We start from the raw sequence: 25236 nt of genomic DNA on the forward strand, positions 1-25236 counted from the left end.
TCCGTATTTTTTTCGGACCCATTAAAATGAATGGTGCCGCATACGGTCAGAAAAAAAAAACAAAAAACGAAATGGACACGGAAAGAAAATACGTTTATGTGCATGAGCCCTTACAGACATTAGTGAGCTGGATAATACAGCCGACTCTGCTGCACTGCATTGCGGGAGGATTCAGGACTATATGTATCACAGCAGAGCGTTACAGCGCAAAGCAAACCTTAGGCCCCTTTCACACGGGCGAGAATTGAACGTGAGGTGAACGCATTGCACCCGCACTGAATCCGGACCCATTCACTTCAATGGGGCTGTTCGAATGAGCGGTGATTTTCACGCATCACTTGTGCGTTGCATGAAAATCGCAGCATGTTCTATATTCTGCGTTTTTTTTACGGAACGCAGGCCCCATAGAAAAAAAATGGGGAATGTGTGAAAATCACAAGCATCCGCAAGCAAGTGCGGATGCTGTGCAATTTTCACGCATGGTTGCTAGGAGATGAAAGGGATGAAAGCAACTCCGGACCCCATTAAAGTGTATCCCCTGTATTATTTTCCCCTATAACCATGTTATAAGGGAAAAAAATAAAATATACAGAACACCTAACCCAAACCCGAAAGTCAGTGAAGAAGTCCGGGTTCGGGTCTGGATACCACAGTCAGTTTTTTTATCACGCACGTGCAAAATGCATTGCACCGTGTGATATAAACTGAACATTGGAACGCAATCGCAATAAAAACTGACTGCAATTGCGTACCTACTCGCACGATTTTCCATGATCGCAGATGCAACGCATCCGGACCTAATCGGGACACGCTCGTCTGCAAGGGGCCTTAGAGATAGTAAAGAACTAGCAGATAGCTGAATGCAGCTTTGGATGTGACTGGAGAAGCTACAGTGCCTAGCAGTGCTTACATAAAAAGCTGCAGTCAATATTCTGCTGCTTGCCCACTGGCCGTCCTATTCTACTGGTATAAACTATGGGGGTCATTTATCAAACTGGTGTAAAGTAGAACTGGCTTAGTTGCCCATAGCAACCATTCAGATTCCTCCTTTCATTTTTCAGAGCTCCTTTGGAAAATGAAATGTGGAATCTGATTGGTTGCTATGGGTAACTAAGCCAGTTCTACTTTATACCAGTTTGATAAATGACCCCATATAAACCTATTCTAAAATACTATCATATAAACCTGTTCTACTGGTATAAACACTACTGGGGTCATTTCTCAAACCGGTGTAAAGTAGAACTGGCTTAGTTGCCCATAGCAACCAATCAGATTGCCCCTTTCATTTTCCAAAAGGAGCTGTGAAAAATGAAAGGTGGAATCTGATAGGTTGCTATGGGCAACTAAGCCAGTTCTACTTTACACCAGTTTGACAAATGAACCCTTACATCTCCCCTAAACAATGTATTTCTAGTTCAATGCAGCTTTGGATGTGATTAGAGAATATCTTGAGATTTCAGTTGCACAATGAAGCTGTGTCCAGAATTTTCCTGGCTGCTTGTTTTCGCGAACGGACCCACCATTAGATGGGGTTTCTATAATTCACTGCATGGGGGTGGGAAGGGGGGAGAGATTTATCTAAACTGGTGAAAAATAAACCTGGCTTAGTTGCCCATAGCAACCAGATTGTACCTTTCATTTTCCAATTGAGTTCTGAAAAATGTAAGGTGGAATCTGATTGGTTGCTATGGGCAACTACACAATTTTTGATAAATCTCCCACAATGCAACACATCGACCTACAGTACTCTATCCCAGCACAGTGTAAATACGATGTCCCACAGCCTTGGTAAGTGGTGGTCCGGGAGCTTCAAGTGGCACTATGTGTTCTACTACAGCATTCACAATGTACCACAGCAGAGGAAGTACTGCTCAGACACTGAACCAGTAGGGGGCGGTAGAGAGACCTGAGATCATGAAGACTGAGAGCTAACAGGAAGTCAGCAGAATATACCGTAAACCCATGATTGCTCTGACGCCCCCTGCATGATACATAGGTACCTCCCTTTCATGGAAGCATAGGCCCTCCAGGAATCTTCCCTGTAGGGTCTATTGCCAGTCCGCCCCAGGGGACATTTCCATACTGCAGCTCTATATGAATGGAGAAAAGTTGGACAAAACTGAAGCTTCACTTTTCTACCACTTTTTAATTTCCATTTTTATTTCTGTGCATCTGAGAAAGCAGAAATCAATCGGTAAAAGTTTAGCAGCGCCTGACACGGACTGTAGGCCCGATGCTCCAGATGGCCGCTAAACCTTTTGAACTTCCATTGATCCGCACCTTGCCGCGCGAATATGTTCTGCTGCAGACAAAAGATGACATTAGGAGGCGAGGGAAGAAAAGAAACCAGACCTGGTTAAGATGGCTGATTAAAATTAATGCGTTTCTAAGCCAATTAACGAGAAAAAACCCATAAGCATTTCAGTACCTGCTGCTGATTATGGGAAGCTGACGGGAGAGCATACTGGTATAGGACTGGGGGGTTACGTCATGGTTGATAAATAAAAATCAGACATTGTATAGTACATGACATCTCTTTCTAACAAAGGTGTCAGAACCAGTCCTGTACCTCACATGGATCCAGAGATCTCCCCATTCACTGCTCCAATTGTTCTGCTAGATTATCTTCACTTTGGCAGCTCGGGGAAGGGGGGGTCCTTTCTGCTGCAGCTCCCTCCCTGTAACAGCCTTCTAACACAACATATGGCTGGTGGTAGTTATTGACTAGCTCAGTGAGATGGACAAAAAATAGGGAAAAGAACAAACAGCAGGTGGCACTATACAGATAGGGTTTATTGAATAACTCACTGGCTATATTACATTCTTAATTACATGCAATTATAATCCCTTTAAGGGAGGTTTCTATTAATGGCTTATCCTCAGGGTTGGCCATTGATATCTGATCAGCAGGTGTCTGACACCTCGCAGCCCGCCAATCAGATGTTCTGCAGTAGCTACAGTACGTAAGTAGGTGTCAGAACTAAACAGTGCCACCCATTGTGTAGTGGACAGAGATGGTTACTGCAGCATTCACTTCAGTGGGACTCCGGAGCAGCACTGCAGTTACCAGCTCTGTAAATTAACACAATAGACGGAGCTGTGTACTTCTGGCACCCACACTGAGCCGATATTGATAGACCATCAATGTAAATGGACTGGAAAGTGCCTTTAAGAAAACATGGGCATAATGGGTTCTATACTGTATAGCAGGCATGGCCAACCTGTGGCTCTACATCTGTTGTAAAACTGCAATTCCCACCATGCCCTGCTGTAGGCTAATAGCTGTTGGCAGTCTGGGCATGCTGGGAGCTGTAGTTTTGCAACTTCTGGAGAGCCTCAGGTTGGCCATCCCTGCTGTATAGGGTTACCATATGTCCTCTTTGTCCCGGACATGTTTTCTGGGACCTAAACAAATTGTCGGGCAAGGATTTCTAAATTACCAAAAATGTCTGGGATTCTCAAGGGCAGGGTGAGGGAATAAGGGGGGGGCACTATTATAATATATCCTGTGAGACGTCACCATCATTTGATCAGTGCAGGAGGGGCCGAAGCTCAGCAGTAGAGAGGAGAAGTAGTAAGGACCTGTTATGATGTCACCGTCATGTGATCAGTGCAGGAGGGGCCGAAGCTCAGCAGTAGAGAGGAGAAGTAGTAAGGACCTGTTATTGTCAACGTCATGTGATCAGTGCAGGAGGGGCCGAAGCTCAGCAGTAGAGAGGAGAAGTAGTAAGGACCTGTTATTATGTCACCGTCATGTGATCAGTGCAGGAGGGGCCGAAGCTCAGCAGTAGAGAGGAGAAGTAGTAAGGACCTGTTATTATGTCATCGTCATGTGATCAGTGCAGGAGGGGCCGAAGCTCAGCAGTAGAGAGGAGAAGTAGTAAGGACCTGTTATTATGTCACCGTCATGTGATCAGTGCAGGAGGGGCCGAAGCTCAGCAGTAGAGAGGAGAAGTAGTAAGGACCTGTTATGATGTCACCGTCATGTGATCAGTGCAGGCGAGGCTGAAGCTCAGCAGTAGAGAGGAGAAGTAGTAAGGACCTGTTATTATGTCACCGTCATGTGATCAGTGCAGGAGGGGCCGAAGCTCAGCAGTAGAGAGGAGAAGTAGTAAGGACCTGTTATGATGTCACCGTCATGTGATCAGTGCAGGCGAGGCTGAAGCTCAGCAGTAGAGAGGAGAAGTAGTAAGGACCTGTTATGTCACCGTCATGTGATCAGTGCAGGTGGGGGCAGCGTTCAGCAGGGGAGAAGTGGTGAGCTTGAAAAACCTTGGAGGTTGTAGTCCTTTCCTCTTATACTCCCTCTCTGAATTATCTTCTGATATCCCATAATAATGACCACTCCTAGGGACTCCATCCAAAGGGACCGAACGGGTACTGGCAGCACCGACCCCCTTCTCTCTGTGTATCTGCCCTTGCGGACGTTGTGCTTACGCACGCACAACACCAAAAGGTGAGTATACTCCATCCATTTCGCTAAACCGAACTATCGTTGCCTACCACCCTATGAGCGCCTCTCCCCATTTTTCTCTTGCCTTAATTGCCATAATAATGACCAGGACATGCTGGGAGTTGTAGTTTTCTCCTCTTTCACCTGTAATGTTCTCTGATATCACATAACTGCCTGTACATGCTTGGAGTTAGTCTTCTCCTCTTATAGCCCCTCCCTGTAACGTCCTCTGATATCACATAATATCAGCCTGAGAATGCTAGGAGTTGTAGTCCTCTTCTCTTGTACCCCATCCCTGTAATGTCCACTAACGCTGGTACTGTATGTAGATTGCGGTTTCTATTTTGTGTGTTGAATCTACACAGTCCCTTTAGAGATCCTCGGGATATAATTCATAATACTATGTTGGTCTGTGGGACCAAATAATCCCTTTAGGGATCTCTCTTTAGCAGTTAAAAAGCTTTACTTTATTGTTTATAATATTTACTCACAAGACATAAACATAGATTAGAGAAAATATAAAGAAAAGTTCTTTAAAAATCTCAGTTGTGAGGAGTTAGGAGAAAAAACAATAAATGAACCTGGTTGCCTAGTTTTGCAACCTTTGCTGGCAATATCTTACTACTAGATACAGTATATTGACAATTATCACATGGTATGGTGACTGTAGGTGTGTGAGAGCCTCACCTTTTAAATAAGAATCACTTGGATATCTAATTATGGGTTTGGCACTGGGACTATATGCCTTATTTATTTGGAGTGCAAATAGAGAACCTTTATTAGAGGCCTCCTGTATTCAGTTACTGTTATACTGGGGCTCACAGATTGTTTCCAGTCCCCTGCTTATGATACTTTTGTGTCTGCACAACAATTGGATACAGATTGGCTTACAATGTTGCCTCTATTTATGCCATAGAGGTCAATGTAGCCATATCTCTCTGTCCATACAGCTGCCAAACTTCTATTTCCTGACTTGCTATTCAGGCTATCTGACACTAGGGGTCGGCTTCACACACCGTATAAACACTGTCACATATACCCCGCATCCCCTGACGAAGCCGCAACAGCGGCGAAACATGTCGGGAGGGGTGTAGTTATGTGATGTCGGTTTTAGGCAGTTTGTGAGGGAATAAGAGGAGTCTTTCACGCTGAGATACAGATATTATAGAAAAGCATATAGTGGCAGATTGTGACTGTGTAGATACGGTGTGTGAAGCCGACCCCTAGTGTCAGATAGCCTGAATAGCAAGTCAGGAAATAGAAGTTTGGCAGCTGTATGGACAGAGAGATATGGCTACATTGACCTCTATGGCATAAATAGAGGCAACATTGTAAGCCAATCTGTATCCATTGGCTGTGCAGATATTGAAGTATCATAAGCAGGGGACTGGAAACAATCTGTGAGCCCCAGTATAACAGTAACTGAATACAGGAGGCCTCTAATAAAGGTTCTCTATTTGCACTCCAAATAAATAAGGCATATAGTCCCAGTGCTAAACCCATAATTAGATATCCAAGTGATTCTTATTTAATAGGTGAGGCTCTCACACACCTATAGTCACCATACCATGTGATAATTGTCAATATACTGTATCTAGCATTATATAAAGATATTGCCAGCAAAGGTTGCAAAATTAGGCAACCAGGTTCATTTATTGTTTTTTCTCCCAACTCCTCACAACTGAGAGTTTTAAAAAAAAATCTTTATATTTTCTCTAATCTATGTTTATGTCTTGTGAGTAAATATTATAAACAATAAAGTAAAGCTTTTTAACTGCTAAAGAGAGATCCCTAAAGGGATTATTTGGTCCCACAGACCAACATAGTATTATATATTTTGTGTGTTGTATCATCCCCCACTGTCCAGGGGTTATGAATGTGGTCACCCTAATACTATAAGATAATGATATACTCTGGCTCTAGACAGAGGTCGGATAGACATACTGGGACTTATAGTTCTACTACTAGGGGCATACTGGATTAATGGAAGGTCTGTACATGAATGATGATAATGGGCCTCATGTATCTAAACAGTTTAATAGTAAGAGCGGGTTTGCATTGGCGTAATTTAATTCCATAATAGGTTCCGTTAGATTTATAACGGAATATAACGGAATTCTAGGACCAAGAGGCATTCATTCCGTTTTGCTCAGTCCTAATACATGTCTATGGGGGCAAATAATGGTTCCGTTTTACATGAAGGAAGAAGTTGTCATATCAACAGGACTATTTTTTCTGTAATGTATAACAGAACCAAACTGAACCGTTATGTGTCCCCATAGACGCGTATTAGGACAGAGCAAAATGGAATGAATGCCTCTTAAAGGTTTACGTTTTGCATTCTGCCCTAGAATTCCATCCTAGGCTTCCGTTTTCAGAGACCGTCCTGGCAAATTCTGGCAGAAATGGTCAGGACTATGTGCAGCTCGGTCCCATTTAAGTGAATAGCCCCTGGGCTGCAATACCAAGCACAGCCATTATACATTTTATGGCGCTGTGCTTGGGATATGGCGAGGAGGGTGCAGCGCTCAGTGGAGCACCCCCACCGATTAGATATTGATGACCTATCCCGAGGACAGGTCATCAATATTCTACTCCCAGAGCTCCCCTTTAACTGGATTTTATGCTTTAGCTCAGTCCCTAATCTGTCCCTTTGGTATTACAGCACCCGAGCACATTGTAGTAATTGATTCTGAACGTCTTAAGTAATAATGTTCAGTAGTAAATGTTGACTGCCTGTAACATATATCATACAGTAATGTGTCAGGTCATTTCTTTTTCTCCACCTGAATCAGCAGCAAGAAAATCCAGACACAGCATTTGGAGTGCAGAATTTAAGTCCCGGCTATAATCTTTACTTTCTATGATTTTTATTTTTATATTCATTTTTTTCCCCTGCTCATTGGCCGCATAGTATTCATTCCGCGGCTCCTCGAAGTCAGCACATTCCACCTCCATCAATCATCCGGCCAATAAAAAACTAACGAATATGTAACATCACCCGGACCGCCAATGAATGAATCACACGCCGGGGACGATACTACTTAGTTTGCTGGTTTTTGATAGGAAACTGTATACCGCGGCTTCTCTTATTTACCATGTGGAAAGGATAGATCAGACGGAGGAAAACGGGGCGAGGTGTCAGCTATCACAGGGAGTGACCTATTGTTTAAATTCCGTTTTTATGTTGAACATATTTTTAAAAAACATTTTTGTGGTTATCTTTAATTTTCCATGTCAATATCTATATTTAAACAAAAACCATAAAATACCGGTGTTTTTGCACTGGGCACTAAGCCTAAGACCTCATGCACACGGCCGTTTCAAGAATTGTTGCAGTTTATGGGGCTATTCACATGTCTGCTTTTGAATAGTGGCCATCAAAAAATAGGACATGTCCTATTGTTGCCCATTTTCACGGCCAGAAGGACTCCATTGAAATCAATGGGATTGTTTTTTTACGTCTGCCTAAACAGGAGTGCACCCGTCTAACAGCCATTAAAAACGGGTACACTAGGACAATGTGGCCTTTTAGGGGTTAAAAAAAACCTAAAAAAAAAACCTAAAAAAAAACCTTATCCACTTGCATGCGCAGAGAAAGTCACTCCTCTCTTTATTAAAAATGACCTGCGCTCAAGGGTGATGACGTCACCACGCTATCATGCTGGGAGCGCATGTTGACATCATCACTCTTGAGCGCAGGTCCTTCGGAATCAAGAGAGGAGCGACTGCCTCTTTGCGTGTAAGTGAATGAGGTGAGCGAAAAAGAAACATTACAGGACCACTATGGGGGGGCATTATTACTGCTAGGGGCCACTATGGGGGCATTATTACTGCTGGGGGCCACTATGGGGGGCCTTATTACTGCTGGGGGCCACTATAGGGGACATTATTACTGCTGGGGGCCACTATGGGGGCATTATTACTGCTGGGGGCCACTATGGGCAGCATTCTTACTGCTGTGGGCACTATGGGAACATCATTACTGCTGGGGGCCACTATAGGGGACATCATTACCACTGTAGGCCACTATGGGGGACATTATTACTGCTGGGGGCCACTATGGGGGGCATTATTACTGCTGTGGGCACTATGGGAACATCATTACTGCTGGGGGCCACTATAGGGGACATCATTACCACTGTAGGCCACTATGGGGGACATTATTACTGCTTGAAAAATAATCATGAAAACCTGAGAATGTGTCCGTTTTTTCTCACTGTTGTGTGCATGTAGCCTTTAGGCACTTTACTGCAGTTATCTGCTTATCTATACACAGAGGTGATACCATTACAGGCAGAATTAGAATGACAGATAAGACAGGATCCGCCATTCACAATATGTGATTGCCTAGTCTTTCCTTGTACAATGTCCTCTGCACAGGTCACAGAGCACGTCTAGAAAACTCTCCCATAGGAGTCAATGAGGTCCCCTCCTGACCATTGTGTCTATGGCCCATGGGGCTGCCGTAAAGCAATTCTCTATATACTGTAAAGAACAGCCCAGGCAAGATGGCCGCCTCCATAATCATGTTCAGGAAATAGAATTAAAATCTATCAGAATTTTTTTTTTCTTTTTTTCCCTAGGTTTTGCTTTAAAAGGGGTTGTCCCACAAAAGGGATTCTATTCTAACCAGCACCAGGATCTGAATACTTCTGTAACTGCATGTACAGTAATTAAACATTTACCATAACCAAAATATATGCATCTAGCGCCACCTGCTGTAGTTCTTTTTTTAATTTCTCTGTCCACTTCACTGAGGTGGATGCACATGCTCAGTTTCATCCTTCAACAGGGAAAGAGCTGCAGGAGAAACGACATTCCCCCTGACAACAGACACCCGCCTTGAGCTGTGATAGGGTGAGAGCTGCGAAAAATTGACACATTCCCTGAGCTGTGGTAGGGAGAGAGCTACAACAGAAAGGACACCCCCCTGAGCTGTGGTATGGAGAGAGCGGCAGCAGAAAGGACACCCCCTGAGCTGTGGTAGGGAGAGAGCTGCAGAAAAAAAGGACACATTCCCTAAGCTGTGATAGGGTAACTGTTGCCGCAGAAAGGACACACACACAACTGAGTTGTGATAGGGAGAGGGCTGAATCAGAAAGCACATGGAGAGAGATGCAGCAGAAAGGATACACATCTGAGCTGTCATAGGAAAATTTCTGCAGCAAAAAGGATAAGCCCCCTGGGCCAAGGAGAGAGCTGCAACAGAAAGGACACATCACTGAGCTGTGATAGGGAGAGAGGTGCAGCAGAAAGGACACATCACTGAGCTGTGATAGGGAGAGAGGTGCAGCAGAAAGGACACATCACTGAGCTGTGATAGGGAGAGAGGTGCAGCAGAAAGGACACATCACTGAGCTGTGATAGGGAGAGAGGTGCAACAGAAAGGACACATCACTGAGCTGTGATAGGGAGAGAGGTGCAGCAGAAAGGACACATCACTGAGCTGTGATAGGGAGAGAGGTGCAGCAGAAAGGACACATCACTGAGCTGTGATAGGGAGGGAGCTGCAGCAGAAAGGACACATCGCTGAGCTGTGATAGGGAGAGAGCTGCAGCAGAAAGGACACATCACTGAGCTGTGATAGGGAGAGAGCTGCAGCAGAAAGGAAACATCACTGAGCTATGATAGGGAGAGAGGTGCAGCAGAAAGGACACACCACTGAGCTGTGATAGGGAGAGAGGTGCAGCGGAAAGGACACATCACTGAGCTGTGATAGGGAGAGAGGTGCAGCAGAAAGGACACATCACTGAGCTGTGATAGGGAGGGAGCTGCAGCAGAAAGGACACATCACTGAGCTGTGATAGGGAGAGAGCTGCAGCAGAAAGGACACATCACTGAGCTGTGATAGGGAGAGAGCTGCAGCAGAAAGGACACATCAATGAGCTGTGATAGGGAGAGAGCTGCAGCAGAAAGGACACATCACTGAGCTGTGATAGGGAGAGAGGTGCAGCAGAAAGGACACATCACTGAGCTGTGATAGGGAGAGAGGTGCAGCAGAAAGGACACATCACTGAGCTGTGATAGGGAGAGAGGTGCAGCAGAAAGGACAAATCACTGAGCTGTGATAGGGAGAGAGCTGCAGCAGAAAGGACACATCACTGAGCTGTGATAGGGAGAAAGCTGCAGCAGAAAGGACACATCACTGAGCTGTGATAGGGAGAGAGGTGCAGCAGAAAGGATACACATCTGAGCTGTGATAGGGAGAGAGGTGCAGCAGAAAGGAGAAATCACTGAGCTGTGATAGGGAGAGAGGTGCAGCAGAAAGGACACATCACTGAGCTGTGATAGGGAGAGAGGTGCAGCAGAAAGGATACACATCTGAGCTGTGATAGGGAGAGAGGTGCAGCAGAAAGGAGAAATCACTGAGCTGTGATAGGGAGAGAGCTGGAGCAGAAAGGACACATCACTGAGCTGTGATAGGGAGAGAGGTGCAGCAGAAAGGACACATCACTGAGCTGTGATAGGGAGAGAGGTGCAGCAGAAAGGACACATCACTGAGCTGTGATAGGGAGAGAGGTGCAGCAGAAAGGACACATCACTGAGCTGTGATAGGTAGAGAGGTGCAGCAGAAAGGACACATCACTGAGCTGTGATAGGGAGAGAGGTGCAGCAGAAAGGATACACCTATGAATTATGATAGTAAAAGAGCTGCAGCAGAAAGGACATGCTCTCTGAGCTGCCAGCCTGATGAGAATTGAGCAAAGCTACTGGAGCAATGAATGGGGAGACCTCTGGATTCATGTACAGGGCTGGTTCTAGCTTTATTATGATACTGTCATGTGCTGTATGATTTCATTTTTTACATTGATCATGGCATAACACCTTTAATTGTAATTTTTTTTCATTATTTTGCTCTTTTTATTCAGGGAAGAATAATGTGTTTGCTCTGTGGATCGTGTTACTATGTGGCTTATTGGGACTGCACTAGTGATCAGTGTGAAAACTGGAAAATTCCAAAGTCTATTATTATGTGGGTCGTAAAGAAGAGAAAATTAGAAGGCAAAGTCATCTCTAATCCCTGAAAGCAAAATAGTCCCTTCTTCCTATTTCTGATGTGGTTTTACTGGGGCTTAACACACAGAAAATGGCTTGGAATGCTCGGCCAATCAGTAGCTGAGGCGGGTCCTCACGGCAGTCACTGATTGGTTCAGCCCGGAGTCCATGTCATTTCCTATGTGTTTAGCCCAGGAGGAGCACAATGGGGCCCAGAGCAGCATCGGAATTGTAGTAGTGGGGGATCGGTAAGGGATTAATTATTTTTTACTTTTAACCCATTCAGACCCATTTCTAAATAAAATTATTCCCTCTTAGGCCTCCTGCACACAAACGTATTTTCTGTCCATTCCATTTTTCTTGTGGACCATATACGGAACCATTCATTTCAATGGGTCCACACAAAAAAAACAGAAGTTACTCTGTGTGCATTCCGTTTCTGTATGTCCGTTTCGCAAAAAAATAGAACATGTCCTATTATTATCAGCATCACGGACAAGGATAGTACTTTTCTATTAGGGGCTAGCTGTTCTGCAAAAAATGGAATGCACACGGATGTCATCGGTATTTTTTGCGGATCCGTTTTTGCGGATCGCGTGCATGAAGCCTTAAGTGAACTTATTCTGTAGTAAACTAGGAAGCCAACCGAGACTGTTCTACGGCCCGCTGTGACAACTTGAGAATGGAGCTCTGGAGTAGTCACCTATTGTTGCGGATCCTGTTGCTAGGCAACTGGCTGACATTTTTGGGCAGAATGGTAGAAACTATTCATTTGCTATGATGCTGTGCGCTCCCGTGCGCACGATGTATGCCGTTCTGGGACTTATGGCCCGCTCACGGACAGTATGTCTCGGAGGGTATACGGTCGTGTGCATGAGCCCTAAGTCTGAAGCCTTTCCTAATGAATAAGTACAGAGTTTTCAGTGCAGTTCTCCTTTAAATCCTTTCCTTCGAGTCAAATAGGGTAGTGTATAGCGACCTGCACAGAGATGGAAGGTTGGATTAAGCAGGGAATAGATGTAATATCGGAGGGACAAGTTACTCCCTGCCATTTTCACTTTGTGAGGGGATCTGTTGTAACATGCAGAGCGAGGTTTCGAGCGCAGCACATCACAAGCCTTCAAAATTGCTTCCGCCGCTCCGGTCTGGAGCAGTGAAATTGTCTTGTGACATCACAGACCCGCGAAAACTCGAGCAAATGCTTCATCAACAAGAGCTGACAAGGTAACAGCTCAATGCGAGAAAAGGCGAAACTTAAAATCGAAGGAACCCGACAACGGAGGAGAAGACAATCTGCCCGCAGGTACCACAGCCGGCCAGGACCTCCATGTATCAGACTGTGACCTAGGAGAATTTCGCCTGCTGATTTACAATTCAAATTTCTACTTTCTATCACGTGGCTTCCGAGGGATCAACGAGAGGCTGTCAGAACGGAGCTGTCCGAAACCATCGGACATACAGAGACGAGTAATCAAGAGTCCTATCTCTGTATAAGGGTGCCTTCTCACAAACCTATGTATTTTGCTGTCCTCAAAAAATACGGATGGCGTCCAAGTCGCATCCGTTTTTTTGCATATCCATTATAACAATGCTTATTCCTTCCCGAAAAACAGGAGAATAGGACACGTTTTATCTTTTTTGCAGAGATGCGAGCGGACATGCGGATGCGGACAGCACACAGGACGAGGATAGGCATTGTTACTCTGGATCCACAAAAAAAATTTGATGCAATATGGATCTCATCTTGAGAGTTGACAGCAACAGATTCCAAATGCAAATAGCAGACTGGAAATGAACTCTGGACCTTTTATCTGCTCATTGTAATTGGGATAATGAGGGAATAACACACACCTGGCCATGGAACAGCCGAGAAGCCAATTGTCCCATTACTTTTGGTCTCTTAACAAGTGGGAGGCACAGATGCAAACTGCTGTAATTCCTGCACAGTTCACTTGATGTAAATACCCTCAAATTAAAGCTGACAGTCTGCAGGTAAATAACATCTTGTGGTGGTGTATAGAGCCAAAAATGTTAGAATTGTGTCCATGTCCCAATATTTATAGACCTGACTTTATAAAAAAAACTTAATAAGTACTCACCTGACTCCCAACCTCCACTGCCATCTGTAATGCTGGCCACAAGGAGGCGTTCATGACCACTGTGACACCGAGCCGTCTGAGACCCGGCACAGAAGGTCGCAATGATGTCATCACGACCCTCTTCGCCATGCCAGCACAACTCCCATAACGTAACAAGAATACTATAAAAGAGAAACAATAAATAAAGACAGACACTTCTATGTGTGGATAAAATTGGCCCCGATGTTTATTTAGGGTTAAATAATTTATAAATAAAAAACAGAATAAAATATAATAAAATATATATAATTTAATAAATAACTAGTTAAAACCAACATACCATACTGCAGTCAGAAAACAAGTCCACCCGGCAAAAGCTGGACGACAACACCCCTACAACAAACATCGCGACTGAACAGGGGGAGGATGGGCGGGGCACGGTATCATAACTCTTCTGCTCCCAACTGACACGAAACACAAGATAACTGGGTTTAACCCCTTCCCAACCTGCGCTGTACTATTACAGCCTGCTGATCAGGGGGTGCAGGAGCTGCGCCCGTTCGATCAGCTGCAGGGGACAGGCTGTTCCCGTTAGTCGGACCCCGTTAGTCGGCGAATTAGCCTCTTCTATGCCGCAGTCAGCGCTGACTGCGACATAGAAGGGGTTTGCTGCAGGTGAGGGAGCCTATCGGGTACCGATGCCGTGCAGAGGCTGCCCAACGCCTTGCACGGCATCGGTACCTGCCTACTACGGGTGCCCAGAGGATCCAGCCTCAGGCTGGGTCTCCTAGGCAACCTGTAAGTGTATTACTCTGTGTAATACACTAACAGGCAATGCATTACAATACAGATGTATTGTAATGCATTGCAGAGGGGATCAGACCCCCCAAAAGTTAAAGTAAAAAAAAAAAAGGAAAATAATTTGTTTTTAATAAAAACAAATAAAGTTTCAAGTGAAAAAATAAAAACATACATATTAGGTATTGCCGCATCCGTGACAACCGGCTCTATAAATATATCACATGATCCACCCAGTCCGATAAACACCATAAAAATTAAATAAAATACTGTTTAAAAAAAAAACACCTTACATCACAAAAAGTCTTGCATATAGGAGCAGTATTATACTGTAGTCGTTATAGTATTGTGCCATTACCTTACAGTAAATACAAACAAATGCCAGAGAGTCAACTTGTAAAGATGACAGAAGAAGCCAATGGAACAAAACTGATAAAAGGATCTACACTGGCGCCGCTCGTCTTTCATATTTTTAGAGCCAGTGAGCTGCTCGACTGCACTACAAACAAATGTGGTGTTTGTTGTGAACGCTGCATATTGATATAGTCAGAGGCAATATATGCGAAGCATTTTCAGGACTTTGAGTCAGTCAAACGTTTGGTGTCTCTCTGATGTATGAATCAAAAAAAAAATATCTAATTCGATTTGAAGTGTATTCGTGATTAGCCAGGGTCAAGTATCAGCATCTGTGCCGAGCTTCTCCAGGGCCTGTTGACAGACCTAGGATTCTCATGAGGTCCATTGACAAACCTGAAATATCATCAAACAGAGCTTAAGATTGTCTTGGCTCGATCTTGTGTTAGAAGTAAACCTGTCGGAAGAGTTTCCAATCTGCATCCCGTAATAACATATGCGTTTGGCTGCGCGCACTTATGCTGCACTATTTGACGTTTCTTTGGTGCTCAGCAGGTGGCAGAGTCTTTTTATTTCATGTTTTTCTCTGCTCTGGGCCCAAGGCAACAATCTAAGGCCTTTTGCACACAAACGTATTTTCATTCCGTTTCAGTTTCTTATTTTTTTGTGTGGACCGTATACGAAACCAATCATTTCAATGGGTCCGCAAAAAAAACGGAAGTTACTCCGTGTGCATTCCGTTTTTCCGTATTTCCTTTCCCCAATAAATAGAACATGTCCTATTATTGTCCGCATTACGGACAAGGATAGTACTGTTCTATTAGGGGCCAGCTGTTCCGTTCCACAAAATAAGGAGTTCCCACGGATGTCATCCGTATTTATTGCGGATCCGTTTTTTGCGGACTGTAAAATAAATACGGTCGTGTGCAAGAGGCCTAATTCCGCTAAAAGCAAAGTAGCTCCAGATCTGCTGTGTTATGTGTGCAACATGTTAAATGGAAAATGGTACTGTCCGCTTTATAGAAAAGAAGAAGCATGTTTCACCTCCACGATCCCCCACCGCCGCTGTTCTGACACTGCTGTGCTCTTACTGCTCTCTATGACCTGGGCCTCGCTTGATATGCTGGAAATGCTAAGATAGGCCCACGTTGGCCTTAGCAGTGACCTGCCAGTAATTGGTTGAGCAGTCCTTGTATAGCATTTCCAGCGCGCCGAGCCAGGAGGTGGAGCACAGCGAAGACCGGAGCAGTGTTGAAATGTAGAAATGTAGAAATGTAGAAATGATAAGCTCAGAGTCCTCTCTACAAATGCTCGCAGTTTAGGTAAAAAAATCAATGAACTTGGGTCAATAATGGCATCTGAGAATGTAGATTTAGTGGCTGTTACGGAGACATGGTTTAATGAAAGAAATGACTGGGACATAACCATACCAGGGTACTCTTTATACAGAAGAGACAGAGAAGGCAAGAAAGGAGGAGGAGTGGCCCTGTATGTGAAAGATAGCATTAAATCTAACCTAATACAAGTTGGTGAGGCCAACATAGAGTCAGTTTGGGTTACGTTGCAGTTTGCTAATCATGCAGTAACTCGTGTAGGTGTGATATATAGACCACCTGATCAAGTTAAAGAACTAGATGATCTACTAGTTGAAGAAATAGCTAAAATGACAATGAAAGGAGAAGTTATCATTATGGGAGATTTCAATCTTCCAGATATAAACTGGAAAACCAAAATAGCAAATTCTACCAGGAGTACAGATATTCTAAATTCCCTACTGGGGTTATCCCTACAACAAATGGTTGAGGAGCCAACCCGGAGGGAGGCCATTTTGGATTTGATATTCACAAATGGGGATTCGGTATATGATGTCATTGTAGGCGAAACCTTGGGATCTAGTGATCACCAGTCAGTGTGGTTTAATATAAGAACTGTGAAAGAGTCCCACCACACAAAAACAAAAGTTTTAGATTTTAGAAAAACAGACTTTTCAAAAATGAAATTAGTCATAAATGAGTCCTTATCAGACTGGAACGGATTACATGGAGTCCAGGAGAAATGGGACTACTTAAAAGGTGCATTATTGAAGGCAACAGAAAATTGCATTAGACTTGTCAGTAAAAGCAAAAAAAGGAAGAGACCGCTGTGGTACTCAGCAGAAGTGGCCCAAATCATAAAAAATAAAAAGCTAGCATTTTGTAATTATAAAAAAACCCAGAGCAATGAAGATAAGGAAATCTACAAGATTAGGCAGAAAGAGGCCAAGCAAGTTATAAGAACTTCTAAAGCGCAGGCAGAAGAAAAACTAGCTCAGTCTATGAAAAAAGGGGATAAGACATTCTTCAGATATATAAATGAAAAAAGGAAATTAAAACAAGGAATAACTAAATTAAAAATAAAGGACGGAAGGTATGTAGAAGAGAATAAAGGGCTAGCCGACTGCCTTAATGAATACTTCTGTTCAGTTTTTACAAAAGAAAAAGAAGGAGAAGGACCTCCACTAGAAAGGATGACTATTAAATCGTTTGATGCATGTGTCTTTACAGAGGAAGATGTTCTAAGTTTGCTGTCTAAAGTGAAGACAAATAAGTCACAGGGGCCTGATGAGATACACCCAAAATTATTAAAAGAGCTTAGTGGTGAGCTGGCAAAACCGTTAACAGATTTATTTAACCAATCATTAGTAACAGGAGTCGTCCCGGAAGATTGGAAATTGGCAAATGTCGTGCCCATTCACAAGAAAGGTAGTAGGGAGGAATCGAGCAACTATAGACCAGTGAGTCTGACATCAATAGTAGGCAAATTAATGGAAACCCTATTAAAGGATAGGATTGTGGAACATCTAAAATCCCATGGATTGCAAGATGAAAAACAGCATGGGTTTACTTCAGGGAGATCATGTCAAACAAATCTTATAGATTTTTTTGACTGGGTGACTAAAATAATAGACGGTGGAGGTGCAGTAGACATCGCATATCTAGATTTTAGTAAGGCTTTTGACACTGTCCCACATAGAAGACTTATCAATAAACTGCAGTCATTGAGCATGGACTCCCATATTGTTGAGTGGATTAGGCAGTGGCTGAGTGACAGACAACAGAGGGTTGTAGTCAATGGAGAACATTCAAAACAAGGTCATGTTACCAGTGGGGTTCCACAGGGATCTGTACTGGGACCAATTTTGTTTAATATCTTCATAAGTGACATTGCAAAAGGCCTCGATGGTAAGGTTTGTCTTTTTGCTGATGACACAAAGATATGTAACAGGGTTGATGTTCCTGGAGGGAAACGCCAAATGGAAAAGGACTTAGGAAAACTAGAAGAATGGTCAGAACTCTGGCAACTGAAATTTAATGTGGATAAGTGCAAGATAATGCACCTAGGGCGTAAAAACCCAAGGGCAGAATATAGAATATTCGACACAGTCCTGACCTCAGTATCTGAGGAAAGGGATTTAGGAGTAATTATTTCAGAAGACTTAAAGGTGGGAAGACAATGTAATAAAGCAGCACGAAATGCAAGCAGAATGCTTGGATGTATAGGGAGAGGTATAAGCAGTAGAAAGAGTGAAGTGCTTATGCCGCTGTACAGATCACTAGTGAGACCTCACTTGGAGTATTGTGCGCAGTACTGGAGGCCATATCTCCAGAAGGATATAGATACTCTAGAGAGAGTTCAGAGAAGAGCTACTAAACTAGTACATGGATTGCAGGATAAAACTTACCAGGAAAGGTTAAAAGACCTTAATATGTATAGCTTGGAAGAAAGAAGAGACCGAGGGGATATGATAGAAACTTTTAAATACATAAAGGGAATCAACTCGGTAAAGGAGGAGAGCATATTTAAAAGAAGAAAAACTACCACAAGAGGACACAGTTTTAAATTAGAGGGGCAAAGGTTTAAAAGTAATATAAGGAAGTATTACTTTACTGAGAGGGTAGTGGATGCATGGAATAGCCTTCCTGCAGAAGTGGTAGCTGCAAATACAGTGGAGGAGTTTAAGCATGCATGGGATAGGCATAAAGCCATCCTTCATATAAGATAGGGCCGGGGCTATTCATAGGATTCAGATATATTGGGCAGACTAGATGGGCCAAATGGTTCTTATCTGCCGACACATTCTATGTTTCTATGTTTCTATGTGTTGGAATGAACGAGGTTAATGTTTCTATTTTATATATTTCTGAATTAAAATTGATGTGTCGTATTCTCTTTAAAATGTGCTCCAAAAGAAAGTATTGCGCAATTTTTTTCTGAAAGGCTAACACCTAGGTAATAGCAGGAGTTTAATATTGATGACCCATCCTCAGGATAGGTCATCAATATCTGATTGGTGGGGGTCTGACTTGACAGCTGTTTGAAGAGGGTGCGCCGCTCCGGTGAGTGCCGCTGTCTCTTCACAACTTACCAAGCACAGCGCCATCCATTGGCTAGTGGCTGTGCTTGGTATTGCAGCTCAGCCGCATTCACCTAAATTGGACTGAGCTGCTCCTAGGCCACGTGACTGATGAACGTTACGTCACTTGCCTAGGAGACCTCTTCAAACAGCTTATTAGTCGGGTGCCAGGATTTGGACCCCCACCGATCAGATACTGAGGACCTGAGGATAGGTCATCAATATCAAACACCTAGACAACCTCTTTAACTTGGTCGGCCATTGAATTGAATGACTGGCATGTACTGCCTCACCTTCCATGGTGATACCTGATCAGCTGAGGGTGACTGCTGGAGAATGTTATTATACCTGACCTCCAATGAATTCTCCTTTTGATTATCTTTTTTTTGTTTATTTCTGTAATTTTTTTTCAATGATTTTTTAAAATAAATTGGAACTACTTTTTTTAACGCAGAAATAAAAATGCAATAACCCGCCAGACGTTTGAAGGAAACCCCCACCCCGTACCCATCTTTCATTTCACTTCTTCTCTTCCTAAAAGTGCTGGAGGCTCGGAATTTTTTCCCCCTGCATAGTTATGTAGTTATGAAAGGAAACTGATTACTGATTAAGAGTAGGAAAGAATGATTGAACTTTTTCCTAAAACATGTCAGAAATAATTTTGAATGCTCCCAGGTATGATGGGGTAATGACCCCTGAAGAAGGAAAGATCTGAGATGTAAAATGAGAACTCAACATAGTATTAAAAGAAGATTTCATCAAATCTCGACGCGTCTCAGGCTCTAATGCTCAATGAGAAGTTAAAAAAAAAAAAATTCTCGGCAGCTCTTACAAAATGTGCCTAGTGATAATTACCATAGTCTGAAGAATTAGTCAACTGTAAAACATCTGAATAGACCCAAGGTGCGGAGGTAGTACAAGTGAATTACGGAAAAATAAGCGGGGCGTGAACTGGTGTCCAGGAACGGACGGTGCAGAAAAACCACAAAGAAGTCTTATGTTGGGTAATACATGAATTTAATTTAAGCATAATAAAATAATACAAAAATAAAGTTTTAATTAAAATAATGCTCTTCTATTGTGAATAAATTGCAGCTATAATACAAAAGTATTTGCCCCCGCCACATCCCCATGTATCTGGTTTAAAGAATGGGTAATAATTTTTTATTTGATACTAAAAATGGAAGTAAAGTAAATTTAAAAAGAGCGTGTCATTTACTAACAGAAATTCACCTATTTTTAGCATATTTCTGGCGCAAAGGTTATTTGCGCCGCAATCTGCAACTTTAAAAGAAAATTGTCTAAATTTAAGCCAGCAAGGACGCTGGTATAGATTTACACTGGTGGTGGATGCGCTGAAGTTATGTAGAGGACGGCGCCTCTTCATAACTTGGGCGGATCCACGATCGGCGTCTAAAACGCCGGTCTTAATAAATGACCCCCAATGTCTCGTAAGGCTAGCTCAGATGAATAAAAAATACCATGCAACAGCTCTCTGCAAACCAAATAAAGTACAAAAAAGTATTCTAATGCTAATGCTATGCTTATTATGTAAAGTAGAGATGCTTGGCAAATACATTTTGTACAAAACCATTTGGGCCCGTCTGCTACACGTCAAGGCGATCTCTGTAAGACGGGAACCTTACATAATTCTACCTGTTATGTGCCATGACGGCTACCATACAATTCAGGGAGTGTAGGTTCCTGTCACAACCAGACAGCTGAGAAGCTCTGACAGAGGCCTTTCAGAACCTCCTCCTTGAATTTCTGTGTTGTGGTATTCAGCTCCTCCTCTCGTCAGCCTCTCTCAGCTGTCATGTCTTAATTGCTTCCCTTTAAATGCCTCCCCAGAATGCTTTTCTGGGCGGCTTATATTTCTTCCTGGAGTGTGTGTGCACGCTGATCTGTCCTCCTGTTTGCTTCAAAGCTAAGTGTACTTTTATATGTTAATATCTGTTTGCTGGATCCCAGATGACCCTGACTCCCTCCGTGTCTTGTGTAGGGAGCCGGTGGTCGTGTCCCCTCACTATAGTAGGGTGCTCAGGGCTTTATAGTCAAGGTTCGTGGATATGCAAACCTCCACCATTAGGATCTTTGCATAGGCTGAGCAGCCAGGGAAAGTGCCAGGTCTTCTGCAGGGGTCTCCCTTGGTTCCTTAGTTTTTGGATCCAGCGAGTCGTTTATACATGTTGCTTTGCCTTGTTACCTGTACACATTCCGTGACATTATAAGCCGCCAAAACCGTCTTAAGCATGGATCCGGTTTCACTTTTGGCTGAACGCTTCCAGGGTCTTTCATTGGAGGTAGCTGACCTCCGTAAGACTTTGTCTCAGCTTCAAGTGACCGGTTCAGCTTGCGTTCATGGAGCTTGTTCTGAGCCTAAGATCTCGCTCCCGGATACGTTCTCCGGGGGTAGTGAGAATTTTGTGCGTTTTAGAGAGGCTTGCAAACTCCATTTTCGCCTTCTTCCCCATTCTTCTGGTGATGAGGAACGGAGGGTGGGGATCATTATATCGCTGCTCAGGGGTAACGCTCAGTCCTGGGCCTTTTCGCTGCCGGAGGGGGCACGGCCCCTCCGTTCAGTGGATGAATTCTTTTTAGCCCTGGGTCAGATATATGATGATCCGGATCGTATTGCTCTGGCGGAGTCTAGACTACGTCTCCTATGCCAGGGTAAACAATCCGCAGAAATATACTGCTCAGAATTTCGGAGTTGGGCAGCTGATACTGGTTGGAATGATGCTGCACTCCGAAGTCAATTTTGCCATGGTCTTTCAGAGGGATTGAAAGATGCATTTGCCTTTCATGAAAGGCCTATTTCTTTGGACTCTGCTATGTCTCAGGCCGTTCGTATTGACAGGCGTCTTAGAGAGAGAGGAGAGATCTCTCTTTCCTGTCATACTCGGTCCCAGGACTGTGCAGCGGTCCCATTCTCTGCGCAGGGGTCTCAGTCGCTGTCAGCCCCTTCTGAGCAGGAGCCCATGCAGCTGGGGTTGATTGCTTCTGACAAAAGAAGATTCAGCCCGCATGAGAGGGTTTGTTTTTGTTGTGGAGGTATTAATCATTTGGCAAATATTTGTCCCTCTAGGAGATTCAGGCAGTTCTCTGGGTATAATAAAGAAACAAAGAGGAAAAAATCTTTGAAAAAGGTTCCGTCTGTTACTATTGGCAGGATTGAGGCGGAAATTGAAGATTTTCCGTTTGCTTGTAGTTCCCGTTTTGTCCTGCCGGCTAGGGTGGCGCTAGAGAGCAAGAACATTTTTTGTGAGATTTTTGTGGATAGTGGAGCAGCGGTTAATCTCATTGATAATCACTTTGCGATAACTCATGGTTTCCAGGTGTGCGCTTTGAGAAAGGATATTCCTGGTTTTCGCATGGACCCCGAGAAGGTCCGCGCTGTGCTTGAGTGGGAGCTTCCTGAGAATCAAAAGGCGCTGATGCGTTTTTTGGGCTTTGCCAATTATTACAGGAAGTTCATTTTGAATTATTCTTCTATTGTTAAACCACTCACTGATATGACCAGAAAGGGGGTAGATTTTTCTTCTTGGTCAGTAGAGGCGCGTAAGGCCTTTTCTGATATCAAGGAGAGTTTTGCTTCCGCTCCCATCTTGGTGCAACCTGATGTTTCATTACCCTTCATAGTTGAGGTTGATGCTTCTGAGGTGGGTGTGGGGGCGGTCTTGTCTCAGGGTTCCTCTCCTGCCAATTGGCGACAGTGTGCCTTTTTCTCAAGAAAACTCTCCTCCGCAGAGAGAAATTACGATGTGGGAGATAGGGAATTGTTGGCCATCAAGTTGGCTTTTGAGGAATGGCGCCATTGGCTAGAGGGGGCCAGACACCCTATTACCGTATTTACTGACCATAAAAATCTGGCCTACTTGGAGTCAGCCAAGCGTCTGAACCCGAGACAGGCCAGATGGTCGTTGTTCTTTTCTAGGTTTAATTTTGTTGTCACGTTCCGCCCTGGAGTTAAGAATGTGAAGGCAGATGCCCTGTCACGTTGTTTTCCGGGAGGCGGGAATTTTGAAGACCCGGGTCCCATTTTGGCTGAAGGTGTGGTGGTCTCTGCTCTTTTTCCTGAATTGGAGGCAGAGGTGCAGGCAGCCCAGTCAGAGGCTCCTGATCTTTGTCCTCCTGGGAGGTTGTTTGTGCCTCTCACTTTAAGACACAAGATTTTTAAAGAACACCACGATACGGTCCTTGCTGGGCACCCGGGGGTAAGAGCCACACTGGATCTCATCGCTCGGAGATTCTGGTGGCCTGCGCTTCGTAAGTCGGTTGAGGGTTTTGTGGCAGCCTGCGAGACTTGCGCTCGTGCCAAGGTCCCTCATTCACGACCATCAGGTCCTCTCCTTCCCTTACCCATTCCTTCCCGTCCTTGGACACATCTGTCCATGGACTTTATCACGGACCTGCCTCGTTCCTCGGGGAAGACTGTGATTCTGGTGGTGGTGGACCGTTTTAGCAAAATGGTGCATTTCATCCCTTTTCCTGGTTTGCCCAATGCTAAGACGCTGGCGCAGGCATTTGTTGATCACATTGTCAAGTTGCACGGTATTCCTTCAGACATAGTCTCTGATAGGGGCACGCAGTTTGTTTCCAGATTCTGGAAGGCTTTCTGTTCTCGCTTGGGGGTTCGGTTGTCATTCTCTTCTGCTTTCCACCCGCAGTCGAATGGCCAGACAGAGCGCGTCAATCAGAATCTGGAGACATATCTGCGTTGTTTTGTGGCGGAGAATCAAGAGGATTGGTGTTCCTTTTTGTCCCTTGCTGAGTTTGCTTTAAATAACCGTCGTCAGGAGTCCTCTGATAAGTCACCATTTTTTGGTGCATATGGGTTTCATCCACAGTTTGGGACTTTATCGGGAGAGGGGTCTTCTGGTTTACCTGATGAGGACAGATTCTCCTCGTCTTTGTCATCTATTTGGCAAAAGATTCAAGATCATCTAAAGAGCATGAGTGAGAGATATAAGCGTGTGGCTGATAAGAGACGTGTGCTTGGTCCGGACCTGAATGTTGGTGATCTGGTGTGGTTGTCTACCAAGAATATCAAATTGAAGGTTCCCTCCTGGAAGTTGGGTCCTAGGTTTATTGGGCCTTACAAAATCCTGTCTGTCATCAATCCTGTTGCATACCGTCTTGATCTTCCTCAGACTTGGAAGATCCATAATGTTTTTCATAAGTCCTTATTGAAACCTTATGTTCAACCCATTGTACCCTCGCCTTTGCCTCCCCCTCCGATTATGGTTGATGGGAATCTTGAATTTCAGGTCTCTAGGATTGTGGATTCTCGTCTTGTCCGCGGTTCTCTTCAGTACCTTGTTCAGTGGGAGGGGTATGGTCCTGAGGAGAGGATGTGGGTCCCAGTGACGGACATTAAGGCCTCTCGTCTCATCAGGGCATTCCATAGGTCCCATCCTGAGAAGGTGGGCTCTGAGTGTCCGGAGTCCACTCGTAGAGGGAGGGGTACTGTCACAACCAGACAGCTGAGAAGCTCTGACAGAGGCCTTTCAGAACCTCCTCCTTGAATTTCTGTGTTGTGGTATTCAGCTCCTCCTCTCGTCAGCCTCTCTCAGCTGTCATGTCTTAATTGCTTCCCTTTAAATGCCTCCCCAGAATGCTTTTCTGGGCGGCTTATATTTCTTCCTGGAGTGTGTGTGCACGCTGATCTGTCCTCCTGTTTGCTTCAAAGCTAAGTGTACTTTTATATGTTAATATCTGTTTGCTGGATCCCAGATGACCCTGACTCCCTCCGTGTCTTGTGTAGGGAGCCGGTGGTCGTGTCCCCTCACTATAGTAGGGTGCTCAGGGCTTTATAGTCAAGGTTCGTGGATATGCAAACCTCCACCATTAGGATCTTTGCATAGGCTGAGCAGCCAGGGAAAGTGCCAGGTCTTCTGCAGGGGTCTCCCTTGGTTCCTTAGTTTTTGGATCCAGCGAGTCGTTTATACATGTTGCTTTGCCTTGTTACCTGTACACATTCCGTGACAGTTCCACATGCATGCTGGGCCCACCTTCATTTTTGTCATCTTTAGTGCCAAAATGGCCTCCATTAAATCCAGGGAATGCAGGTACCAACATGCATGCCGAGCCCACTCCACACCTCTCCTGGTGCCAAATGGCCACCAACGAATGCAATGAGAGTCCACCCTATACCTCTC

At 44.3% G+C, this 25236-nt stretch overlaps 1 protein-coding gene across 1 annotated transcript in view; it reads right to left on the minus strand.

Moving 5' to 3' along the window:
* LOC122923402 (kelch-like protein 29) overlaps window positions 1–25236 on the minus strand; it is a gene marked incomplete at its 3' end in the record, with an annotated part of 166656 nt that overhangs the window by 71626 nt on the left and 69794 nt on the right. The window lies entirely within an intron of this gene.

Source organism: Bufo gargarizans, unplaced genomic scaffold, assembly GCF_014858855.1.
Source record: "Bufo gargarizans isolate SCDJY-AF-19 unplaced genomic scaffold, ASM1485885v1 original_scaffold_1573_pilon, whole genome shotgun sequence".
In the NCBI taxonomy this organism is placed as follows: Eukaryota; Metazoa; Chordata; class Amphibia; order Anura; family Bufonidae; genus Bufo; species Bufo gargarizans.